The sequence below is a fragment of the Lagenorhynchus albirostris genome, chromosome 7 (assembly GCF_949774975.1).
Source record: "Lagenorhynchus albirostris chromosome 7, mLagAlb1.1, whole genome shotgun sequence".
NCBI lineage: Eukaryota > Metazoa > Chordata > Mammalia > Artiodactyla > Delphinidae > Lagenorhynchus > Lagenorhynchus albirostris.
In genome coordinates, this window is record NC_083101.1 from 12,067,158 (window position 1) to 12,079,544 (window position 12,387).

Genomic DNA, 12,387 nt, shown 5'->3' on the forward strand with positions numbered 1-12,387 from the left:
AAACGCCCTGAATGGAGCCGCTGTGGGAGATCCCTCCCGTGCCCCCAGCTCTCCAAGCCTTGGCTCTGTGTGGTCAGGTCATTTCCACCCTAGGCTGGGAATTCCTTTAGGGCAAGGACCTATCTCATTCACCTGTGCATCCCAGCCCCCAGTACAGCACCTGTCATGCATGAGGTACTCAGTAGTAGGGGCCCACCTCGCTGGCAGAATGCTGGGTACCAAGAAGGTGCCGGGATAGTGAACGTAAAATAAAAAGCAAACCTTCATTTCTTCCCCAGCACAGGCTGGGCAGGGGTTCAGCCAAAGTCTGACCTAACTCTAAGGAGGTCAGAGAGGTCCTGGCCCCAACTCAGTCCCAGGGAGGTCCATGAAGAGTGGGAGAAGGAGAGGAGGTTGCTGACTAAACTGCAATGTGCTAGGAGAATTCGCACCTATTGTCTTTTATCTATCCCTCCAACAGCTCCTAAATCGGAATTATTGTCCCAGCTTGCCGGACCAGGAAACTGAGGATGAGTGGTTCTGTAATTTGGTCAAGGTCACACAGCTGGTTGGTGTAGGAGGTGTGGAAGCTGGGTTCCAACCTTTTAACTTGTCAAAGCTCCCTGGGCTCCCCCTCCTCCACCTGGAGAGGCATTATGGCACCTACTCCGCTTGCGTAACTACTTGAGTTGGCGGATACCGAGCACTGGGGCGCTGGGCGGGAAAGGCCGGCTCGCCCCGGCGGCGGCCGGGAGCCGCTCCCAGATTCGGAAGTTACGAAGTTTCCGTGCATTTCGCTCGCCTCCCTGCGCAGCTCGTCCCCGCTCCGCAGCAGTTACGCCGCTAGCGCAGCGGGGCTCAGGTGCTGCAGCAGGAGGGGGCCAGGCGCTGGGAGGAAGGCGGGGACGCAGTTTACGTAAGCGTCCGCTCGCAGGTGCATGCGGCCGCCACCAGCGTGTGCTCCCTGCGCGCTCCCAGGTGCGCAGTTGGCGCAGGCGGTGGCGCGGCACGGCGGCGGCGGGCGCTGGCAGGCGCTCTCAGGTGCGGCAGAGCGCGCGTGGAGGGGGCGCGCGGCGAGCGAGGGGGCGGGCTTTCCGTTTCCCAGCAGCCGCGGGGCCCGCCCCCCGGCCCGGCCAATGGGCGCCCTCGGATGCGTCACGTGCTCGCCGCCGCCGCCGCCGCCGCCGAAACGGAGACCGGAGCCGCGAGCGCCACCAGGGCAGCAACCGCCGCAGCCGCCGCCGCTGGGCTGAGGAGTCGGAGACGCAGGCGGACGAGGTGGCGGCGGCGGCGGAGCGGGAGCGGGGACCGGGAGCGGGCAGAGCGCGGCGGCGCGGGTAGGCTGCGGCGGAGGGGCAGGCGCCTGCGCGGCTGGCCGTCCCGGGCGGGCGGCGGTTAAGGCGGCGGCTGAGGCGGTTGGCGGTGCCGGCCCGGGCCCCGCATTGTTTGTTGTGCGTCCTTAGCAGCGGCGGCGGTGGCGGCAGCGGCGGCCGGGGCGGAGAGCGGGGAGCAATCCCGGCCCCCGTGGCTCCGGCATTGTGGCGGCCGCCGCCGCCGCAGTTGCGGTACCCCGGCCGCTTCGGGCAAGGGCAGCGGGCAGCCTTCCTCACCTTTGGGGGGCACAGCGTCCCGGCCCCGAGCGAAGGGAGGGCGTGGGCAGTGTGGGGGGACCTGGCACCGGGGGCTCTGGGTGGGATAGAGGACGAAGGGTTCTGGGCAGGTGTTGGAGGACGTTGGGGGCAGGGGCTGGGGGAGAGACTGCGCGGGGGCGGGTGGAGGGTGTGGGCAGATTTGGGGGAGAAGGAAGGGTGAGGGATCCGGCCCAGTGGAGGCTGAGGGCCTTCAGGCAGGTTCTGGGGACCCATGGGGGCCGGGGCGAGCGCGGAAGGGCTGGAGGGCGGTCGGGCGAATGGGGGGCAGCCCGTGGGGGTTCGGGAGGGTGTGAGGGAGGCTTGGGGAGGGCAGGGGCGAGTGTGATGGGAATGGAAGGAGAAGACTGGGGACTCAGGGGAGTCATGGAAGAGGCGATGTCCCGGCCGGGGCTGCGTGCGAGGGACAGGGACTGGGGGCAAGATAATCAGGAAGACCGCGGACAAATGTGAAGGGAAATGCGGAGGTGTCCGGCTCGGGGACAGTGTGGCAGGGTGAGCGTGGAAAGGCTTGGCGGGGAAGGAGGGTGTCGGGGGGGGGTCTCTGGAGTGATGGTGAGGTGTTCAGGCAGGAGGTGCGGGAGGATAGGCCCAGAGGCTTCAAGAGACCTGTGAGAGGTGTGAGGGCAGTGTCTGGCCAGGAGGGAGGCAGGAGGGTGTTGAGGCTGGATAGAAGGGCCCTGCCAGGGGAAAGCATGTGAGGGCAGAAGGCAGGTATCTCTCTGGTAGCCGTGCTCAGGGGAGATGAGTAGAGGGCAGAAGGGGGAGGGCATTTGGATCAGGGTCTGAGTTTGAGGGGTTTGACAGAGAAGTGGGGACAGTGGGAGAGAGTGATGGGGATGGAGAGGAGATGTCGGGGCATTTAGCGAAGAACAGGACAAGTGAGTGAAATGGAAGGTGTTCTTTTTTTTGGGGGGGGGGCCATGCCACATGGCATATGGGATCTTAGTTCCCCTGCATTGCAAGTGTGGAGTCTTACCCCCTGGACCACCAGGGAAGTCCCTGGAGGGTGTTCTTGAAGGAAGTATGGATGAAGGTGGGGGAGCAGCGAGAGAGGGGACTTCGGGGTTGGGGAGACCTTGGAGGGGACAGGTGGAGTGGAGTGTGTGTGAGGTGGAGGGCCAGAGGTGTGGGGGGAGGGAGATGTTCTTCGAGTGGCAGGTGAGGTGGGGAGGGGGAGCAGATGGAAAGAAATGTTTCTCGGGCAGCACGTGTGGAGGGAAGTTGGGGACAAGGAAAGAGGGGGGTGGAGTGTGTGGGAGGGAAATCAGTAGAGGGGATGCATAGGGGATAGGTTTGAAGACAAGTATACAATATGTGCAGGGAGGGAAGCATGGGTTTGGGGGGCTAGATTTTGTCTGGTAGAGGGAAGGAGGTAGGTAGGGAATAAAGGGAAGGAAAGGGGGAAGACAGGATATCTTTGGGTAGAGGATGTAGAAGAATGCGTAGTGCCTGTAGTGGGGTAAGGAAAGGGTAAGGTGGGGATGTGTGTGGACATGCCTGTTACTAGAAAGGGGTAGGTTGTGTATTGGATTGGGGCAGTGGTGGGGAAGTAGGAGGCCCCAGTTTAGAGCAGGAAGTGAGTATTCAGGCTGGAGAGAATTAGGAAATCAGATTGCTTCAAAAGAGTATGGAAAGAGCGGGTCCTGAAGTGTGGAGAGAGATTGGAAAACTTGGGGTCTTGAGAGATTAAAAGGGCCACAGTTTTTTAGATCACTGTAAGTATACAGAAGAGCGGAGTGTAGAAGTTGGAAAAAAAAGAAACTAAAGAGGAGGGGATTAAATTCTGACCTTCACAGGAACTGGAGAGTGTGTGGGTTTGTGTGTGTGGATCCTGGAATGATGGTACTGGAAAATGGAGAACATTAAGCCCTTTACCATATATGAAAGTTCATGCTTCTAGAATCAGAGAGATCGTGAAGCCTGATTTTAGTTCCAGAACCCAGTGAATGGGGAAGGGCTAAGGGAGACCTGAGTACACACTCCCAAATTTGGAGGAGTTGTGTGGTGGAGTATCGTCCTAGTGCATTGGCCAGATGAGTGGGCAAATAGAAGAGGCATACAGAGTCAAGAGGAGTACACCAAGAGTGAACAGAAACAGAATTGCAGCAGGTGAAGGGCAGATGTCTTTGTGAAGATACTGCAAGAGAGCAGGGCCCAGCGTGTTTGAGGGCTATGTATCAGAGGGAGGAAGGGATACCTTGGTGCAGTGTCTCAGGTACCCTGGTGCTTTCTGGGTAATAGGGCAGTTTTCAGGCATTTGAGTGATGTAATATCTGAGTCCCATGCTAGAGGCAGACAGAGGTAATGTACATGCAGCTTCTGAAAGTGGCAGGAATGGAGTTCTATGGCTCTTCAAGGTGCAGATAACAGATCCTTTGTTGTCAGCTTTTATCCCCAAATAGTTCATGTAAAATTTAGTTAGAGGCTTTTGGATTTTCTGGTATTTTAATTTAAGTTGAGGAGTGCAGTGTTAGCTTTATTTAGGAAAGACTTCATGGATTGTGTGGACATATGGAATAACCTTTAGGGGTTTGAGCACAGACATTTCAGCAGGTCTCATTCAGTGTTCTGTGGCTTGTGTTAGATTCTTTGGGATTTGGAAGGATTAAGGAAACTGCTTTGAGATTGCCTCGGTAAGCAGGGTTTTCTACAATCTTGGAAAACGATTTCCCTTTTGACAGTTGAAAATTCAGTCTTGTCAGATTTTGCAAAAAAAATGATTTCATCATGTTGCAGAGATAACTTCAATTATTGCTTTGTGGGCTTCATGTATTGTATAATGTGGTACCTAGTATGATCTCAAATAAAAGGTCCTCTTTGGTACCTTGGGAAGCTTTCTGGGTTGATTAGTTTTCTTCTTTTATCCATTTAGGAAGTATCTAAATTCTAAGTTTGAATAATGCAGCCATTGTAAGTTCAAATAATAAGTTTGAGTGGAAGTGGGAATCTTGCCTAAACATAATGAGAGCTGAGCAGAACACCACATTTTAAGTAATCTGTATCTGTAAATATAAATATTTTAAAAATAAACTGGAAGCTAATCATTTTTAAAATTCAAATTTGAAGTGTATACTGAAGCGTATCATGAAGGCAGCAAAGTAACGCTCTAAAGACATTGCTATAAGATTTTATTTTTGGAGGGCAAAGTTTTTAAAATATAAATGGCTTTGATTGAAACTCTTAGCGGTATTTTGAGATTTTTATATATGTGTTGAATATAATTATAAGGATCATGTTTGACCCCTTTGGCTTCCTGGCAGATAATTTGAGCAGTAAGATATAAGATGAATAGAGTGACCTTTGAAAATTCTCTCCCGTATAACTATTGTTTCCTCCTTGTATTTTTAAAGTCCATTGTGTTGGTTCATTTCATTGATTTGGCGCAAGCAGTACTTTCTTGTTCAGAATACTCAATTCTGGCATAGTGTTCTGATTATATGTATTGTTCCGTGAAGTTCTATGGTTTGGGATAATTTGTAGGCACTTTAAAATATTATCCTAAGTTTATGAACCAAGGAAAGCAGGTTGTTTAGACTTTGTAGGCTAAATAATTGGGTCTGGTTTTATTTTCACTGGTGACTTGCTGGACAAGATACTTAATCCCTTTGTGCTTGTTTCTCATCCAGAAACCTGACTCTTTATCTATCTCCCATGAGAATTGAGATGGTTTATATAAAACAAGTTTAAACCTTTCACGAAGATTAGGACTATGTAAATAGGGGTAATAGATGTTATTTCTTTGGTTCTTTTTTTCCTTTTAGCCTGGTCAAATAATAATTAGTACTTCAGAGTTTGGCGTTAGGTGGGTTAATTTGTAATGAGAAACTTGGATAGAGATGAAACTTATGTGAATATCAGAGATATCTGCAAATTGAAGTTTGTTCATTCTTTACTGTCTACATATCTTTCCTGGCTCATTTCTGCAGCTGAGTATTGGTGCTGATTTGAATTCTTGAGTCAAGCAGAAACTTGTGAGAGACATTCTGAGTTCTAAGCATGAATTTCCAGACACAGAGTACTTTTCTCACTAAGTGAATTCAATTTTTAAATCAGGAATAATATAATTTCCCTATGTTTTTTGCAGAAAATTGATTAATTCTGAGTGACTTGAACAGAAGAATGGGGCTATCGCTTCTTCTAGTGGCATTGAGCCTCCTTTTTCAGATTTATTGCATACTTTTTCCTTTTTAAAGTTTTAGTTAGCAAATAATTACCTATCCATTTCACATTTCCAAGCCCATTGACAGGTTATGCTCTATTTGAGGGGCAGTGATTTTCATTTTATTTTTATTTATTTATTTTTAAAATTTATTTATTTATGGCTGCATTGGGTCTTCGTTGCTGCGCGCAGGCTTTCTCTAGTTGCGGCTAGCAGGGGCTACTCTTCGTTGCGGTGTGTGGGCTTCTCATTGCGGTGGCTTCTGTTGTTGCGGAGCACGGGCTCTAGGCGAGTGGGCTTCAGTATTTGTGACACGTGGGCTCAGTAGTTGCGGCTCGTGGGCTCTGGAGCTCAGGCTCAGTAGTTGTGGCGCATGGGCTTAGTTGCTCCGCGGCATGTGGGATCTTCCTGGACCAGGACTCGAAGCCATGTCCCCTGCATTGGCAGGCAGATTCTTAACCACTGCACCACCAGAGAAGTCCCAGGAATGATTTTTAAATGTTTATTTAATGTTGTGTTTGGTTTATTAGTTGTAAAAAGCCTCCAGATCTGGTCCTGATTGACATTGCAAAAATGTAAATAGTAAGTTGCTTTATTAGGCATTAATTTGCTTGAGCTTGGTAATACCCAGCTCTGATAGTCTTTCTATGCTAGCTGATCTATTCTTAATAGTTTACTCTCTTTTATAACATGTTTGGACACCATTACCCATCTTACTGCTCTTCTGCTTTCATTTGTTTTGCATAGACCCTTTTATTGGAAAATTGGTTGTTTTAAAAATTTTGTTCAGCTGTAGAAAAACTTTCTGACAGGTAATTATGAGAGGCTTCATAATTCAGTTTAATTTTAGAAAACTGTTTATTGAGAGATGTAAGTTAAATTTATACGTCAGTTAAAACAGAAAGGAATAAAGTAATGAGACCGGATTAATGGTGAGCTGAATATTTAAATGGTTTGAGCCTGAAAGACCTGCAAATCTTTAACTTTTAGGTCTTGCATTAAATAGTGAGGTGACCAAATGACCTGGTCTCTCACGTTCATGTCTTTTATTTCTTGTCCTGAGGGTCCTTTAAGTGTACCATTTTTGAGAAGTATGGTGTCTGTCTCAACAATATGTGTGTTGTGGAGTGAATGAAGGCAGTCCTAAATTTTAGTTATTTGATATTCAAATTCTCTTAACTTATGACATAACTAACACTGTGTAGAACATCTGCTTTCTTTAGTTAACTTTAGCACAACTCAAAAGGGTGCAGTTGATTATATCAATAATTAAATCACAGCTTTGGGTTGTGTGACTTCATGGTTCATTTCCATTTGAAAAGTGAGAATTCTGCAGCAGGTTGTGTGACAAATTCTAAGGCATTTCTGGGTCATGGATAAGGTGTAGTTTCTTACTGCACCTGCAGAATTTCCTGTTCTTTGCAGTTTTCCAGGTGCCAGGGCTTTTCATGATATCCAGTTGGTTAGATCAGCATTTTGTTTATGAGTTGAATTTAACGATATTAATACCATTGGCCTAAAGCAGAAAGTAATTGTCCTAAAGACTCTGTGTAGATTTTTATTTATTTTTTATGATGCTTACCTGTTTTGTCAGTTTACGTCAGCAAACATGTGCTGGCTTTAGGCTCAAAGGCATGTTTTGTGCCAGACCTGAGATTTCTTAGTAGGGCTCAATAATATTGTTTTGAGTAAAGAACATGTCCTTCCCTAGATAGATTGACCCTTAATGTGAAAATGGAGTCCGTAATTTTGGTTACCTGTGTTTAGTCAGCCTAACTAAAAATCAGTATATTTTAAGACAGCTGGGTAGTGTTTTGTTTCTAAAAGGTAAGATGAAGGCAGTTCATTATTATTATTTTTTGTTGTTGCGGTACGCGGGCCTCTCACTGTTGTGGCCTATCTCGTTGCGGAGCACAGGCTCCGGACGCACAGGCTCAGCGGCCATGGCTCACGGGCCTAGCCGCTCCACAGCATGCGGCATCCTCCCGGACCGGGGCACGAACCCGCGTCCCCTGCATCAGCAGGCGGACTCTCAACCACTGCGCCACCTGGGAAGCCTGTTCATTCTTTTTTTAAAAATTTATTTATTTGTTTATTTAGTTTTGGCTGGGTTGGGTCTTCGTTGCTGCGCGCAGGCTTTCTCTAGTTGTGGCGAGCGGTAGCTACTCTTCATTGCAGTGTGCAGGCTTCTCATTGCAGTGGCTTCTCGTTGTGGAGCATGGACTCTAGGTGCACGGGCTTCAGTAGTTGTGGCATGTGGGCTCAGTAGTTGTGGCTCTCGGGCTCTAGAGCGCAGGCTCAGTAGTTGTGGCGCGAGGGCTTGGTTGCTCCGTGGCATGTGGGATCTTCCCAGATCAGGGCTCGAACCCGTGTCTCCTGCATTGGCAGGTGGATTCTTAACCACTCTGCCACCAGGGAAGTCCCAAGGCAGTTCATTCTTATGATGTTTATAATTCCAAGTAAGTCTGAAACTCCTCAAACATTGCATCTAATCATGCAGTGATTAGGCTTTTATAGAGCTTAGGCAACCTACATTTTAACCTAATGGAACTACTGGATACTGGGTGGCTCTTGACTTAACTCTGGACAGCTCAGTTTTAGTTAGCAAAGTTAGTGAACTAGAGGGGAAAGGTGTTGCAATTTTGGTAGTGTAGGTTAGCAGTTGGAGAGAATAAACATGTAGTGCCCTTGGTATACATATTTTCGGTTGCTTTTGTTTTTAAAAATGTATTTATTTACTTATTTGGCTGCATTGGGCCTTAGTTGTGACACGTGGGATCTTTGTTGCAGCATGCAGGATCTTTGTTGGGGAATGTGGGATCTTTCATTGTGGCGCGCGGGCTCTTTGTGGCACGGGCTTCTCTCTAGTAGCGTGTGGGCTCTGTAGTTTGCAGCACTCAGGCTCAGTAGTTGCCACACGTGAGCTTAGTTGCCCCATGGCATGTGGCATCTTAGTTCACCAACCAGGGCTTGAACCCGCATCCCCTGCTTTGGGAGGCGGATTCTTAACCACAGGACCACCAGGGAAGTCCCTTTCGGTTGTTTTTGAAGTAAGCTCTAAATATGCTTATAACGTCAAGTTTAGCATGGGAGGACAGATATCAAAAATAGTAGCGATGAGGCTTTTTGAAAGATGGTATCTTAAAAATAAGTATCAACTGTGATGCTTTCTGATAAGCCAGCTTTGTGGTAAGTGTTGTGGAGTTACACAAAATTGGCTTTTGAAATTGGTCAGTATTGTTTAGTAGTCTTGTTTATTTTTAGAGCTCAGGGTTCACATACCTGGACTTTGGTCCCTATGATAGTTGTGTAGGTGAACAGCAGAGTATTACATTTGAAGAAATGGAGGCAAGAAGAGTTGACCCTGGAGCAGAGATAAGCAGGCTTTCAGAACACCCTTTCAGAAGTTGTATATCAAATTCCTGATAGTCCCCAAATTTGGCAAGGAAGGTTGATGGCTGCAGAAATTTGAAACCTGCCTCCTGCCTCTTTTAGTCAAGCACCTGAGTACAAGGCTTTTTAAGGGCTACCTGGAATAATGCTTCTTTCTTAGGAAACTCAGGGTCCTAGGATTATGCAGTAGCACTGAATCTGAGGGAAAGGGCTAGCACTTGGGTGGACTCTCCTTATAGGTATGCCCAGAGGTGACCCTAGTGCAACATCGATTGCTCTGTTGGGTAGTAGAAGAATGTTTTTGACACAAAAAGACTTGGCTCAGAGGTCTGATCCTGCTGTTTACTAGTCATAGATCTCTTTCCTCGTGTATAAAATTGGAATAAAACCCCTAATTTACAGAATTATAGTGAGGATTAAAGAAGATAAGAAAATTGTTTGTAAGCTGTGAAGCACATAACTTTCTTTGAAAGGAGGTTTGAGTAGAAATTAAGGACAGGCTTTGAAGTAATGAGCAATTTGACTCAGAGGACCTGGATTTTTTTTTTTTTTTTATCATGGCATTTTCAGATGTACATAAAAGGGAACAGTACGGTGAACGTCCATGTACCCGTCATCTAGCTTCAACAATTACCAGCATCTTGTTGCTCTTGTTTCATCGGTCTCTCATTAACAATTTTTGTTGTTGCTTTTGCTGGAGTATTTACAGCAGATCTTTTTTTTTTTTTCCCTGCAGTACGCGGGCCTCTCACTGTTGTGGCCTCTCCCGTCGCGGAGCACAGGCTCCAGAGGCGCAGGCTCAGCGGCCATGGCTGACGGGCCCAGCCGCTCCGCGGCATGTGGGATCCTCCCAGACCGGGGCACGAACCTGTGTCCCCTGCATCGGCAGGCGGACTCCCAACCACTGCGCCACCAGGGAAGCCCCTACAGCATATCTTAGACATCATACGCTTTCATCCATAAATACTTTAGTGTGTATTTCTAACAGATAAGAACCTCAAAAAAACCCCCACAAAACTATTTTAACCCTCTAAATTAACAATAATTCTTTATCTAATACTTAGAAGGAGCTGAATTTGAAACATAGCTCTACCACTCACCAGCTTTGTGTGTTAATCAAATTACTAGCTCTCTGAGCTTCTGGTTCCTTATCTGTAACATAAAGATAATACCTCATGAAGTTATTTTGAGCTTAAATGAAATAACACATAAAATGCCTAACATGAAGTTTCTCAGTAAATGGCCCAGCCTCCTATGGCATGTGAATTAGAATTATGGGTTGCCCTCCTCCCTTCTTGAATATCCCAAAGAATAACAGTACTCTGAAATTATTGCCCACTAACCTAGTGAAATTTCTCATCATTGAGCTATTTGACTCTTCTGGTGAAATTCTGTTAGCAGTTGAAATCATGTCCGTCTTCCTTCTTTCCTGCAACATCATTATTCTCCTGTCTACAGGCTCATTCCAGTCAGCATATATATGCTATTATTTAATCTATTATTTTTTTAAATGACCTTTTCTTGACCACACTGTCTCTCCTAGCTACAACCCAATTTCTCAACTTCTTGAAAAAGTTGTTTCTACTCATCTACAGTTTTCCTGTCTTCTCCTGAACCTACTGCAGTGAGACTTTAACTCCATCACCGTACTGAAACTGCTGTTGTCAAAACTACCAAGTTTAATTTTTACTTGATCTTTTAGCAGCATTTGGCACAGTAGATGCCTCCTTCCTTGAAATACTTTATGTTCTGCTTTCTAGGACACCACACTCTGCTGGTGTTCTTTCTACCTCCTTGGCTTCTTCTCAGTCTCCTTTGTTGGTTCTTCCTCATTACTCCTACCTCTTAATATTGGACTGCCCCATGGGATCTCTGCTCTTTATTCTCATTCTCTTGGTGATCTCATTCAACCTCATGACTTTAAATACCATATATGTGCTGATGACTCCCAAAATTTTTATCTGAAACTCCAGGATACTGCCTATTTTGATACCTCCACCTACATATTTCATTGACATCTCAGACTGAACTTGTCCTAAATCAGACTCCCTATTTCCTCTGCCCCTCTTGTCGTCTTCCACATCTTAGTAAATAGCAATTTCCTCCGACTTTCCAGTTGCTGAGGCCAAAACTTGGAGTCATCCTTGACTCTCTTCCTCTCACACACATCTGACCCACCAGGCAATCTTGCCAGTCCTTTCTTCAGAATATATCCAGACTCTGACCACTTCTCATCACGTCTACTGAGTTGAGTCTACATCAGCTCCTCTGAATTACTGCAGTAGCTCTTTTTGCTTTCGCCCCCTTATAGTCTGCTTGCAATACTGTAGCAAGAATGATCCTTTTAAAAAGGTAAGTCAGGTTTTTGTCTCCTTCTGGTCAGAACCCTTAGTGATTCCCCATCTTTTTCAGAGTAAAAGGTCAAGTCCTATCAAGGCTGTAAGTGATTGGATCCCTTCTTTCCTCTTTATTTGTTTGTTTGTTTGTTTATGGCTGCATTGGGTCTTTGTTGCTGTGCGTGGGCTTTCTCTAGTTGCGGTGAGTGACGGCTTCTCATTGTGGTGGCTTCTCTTGTTGTGGAGCGTGGACTTTAGGCACGCAGTCTTCAGTAGTTGTGGCTCGCAGGCTCTAGAGTGCAGGCTCAGTAGTTGTGGTGCACGGGCTTAGTTGCTTTGCGGCACGTGGGATCTTCCTGGACCAGGGCTCAAACCTGTGTTCCCAGCATTGGCAGGCGGATTCTTAACCATTGTGCTGCCACGGAAGTCCCCCTTCTTTTCTCTCTGACCTCTTTTTTTTTTTGCTTACTCCATTCTGACCACAGTGGCCTTCTTCTGTTCCTTTAACGTGCCAGGCGTATTCCTGTCTCAGGTCCTTTGCATTTGCTGTTTGCCCTGCCTAGAATGCTGTTTCTCAGATACATGCGTGGCTCCATCCTTTTCAGGTCTTTGTGCGTATCTCCCCTTTCCAGTGAGGCCTTTCCTTCCCACTCTGTTAAAATGGCAGTTCATCCGTTTCTGGCCCTCCCTAGCCTCCTTTTCCCAGCCTCTTTTTCTGCATACCACTGAAACCGTTTAACTTATAGTATATTTTCCTTGCTTATTTTGTTTATTGCTTTTTCCCCTTCACTAGTGTTTAAGCTCCATAAAGGCAAGGATTAATGTTGGTTTTGTGTTCTGTAGATTCTAAAGCATCTAGAATAGTGCC

The 12,387-nt window shown here is 47.0% G+C and overlaps 1 protein-coding gene across 11 annotated transcripts in view; it reads left to right on the forward strand.

Moving 5' to 3' along the window:
• Positions 1-1,170: 1,170 nt before the first annotated feature.
• The window catches only part of STRBP (spermatid perinuclear RNA binding protein), a 137,140-nt gene continuing 125,923 nt past the window's right edge, over positions 1,171-12,387 (forward strand). For 10 of the 11 annotated variants that reach the window (XR_009541501.1, XR_009541499.1, XR_009541500.1 and 7 more), the window contains exon 1: positions 1,171-1,316. The gene's annotated coding sequence lies outside the window, so the exon portion shown is untranslated. The remainder of the gene's footprint in view (positions 1,317-12,387) is intronic. The other variant, XM_060154390.1, reaches the window with a different exon arrangement.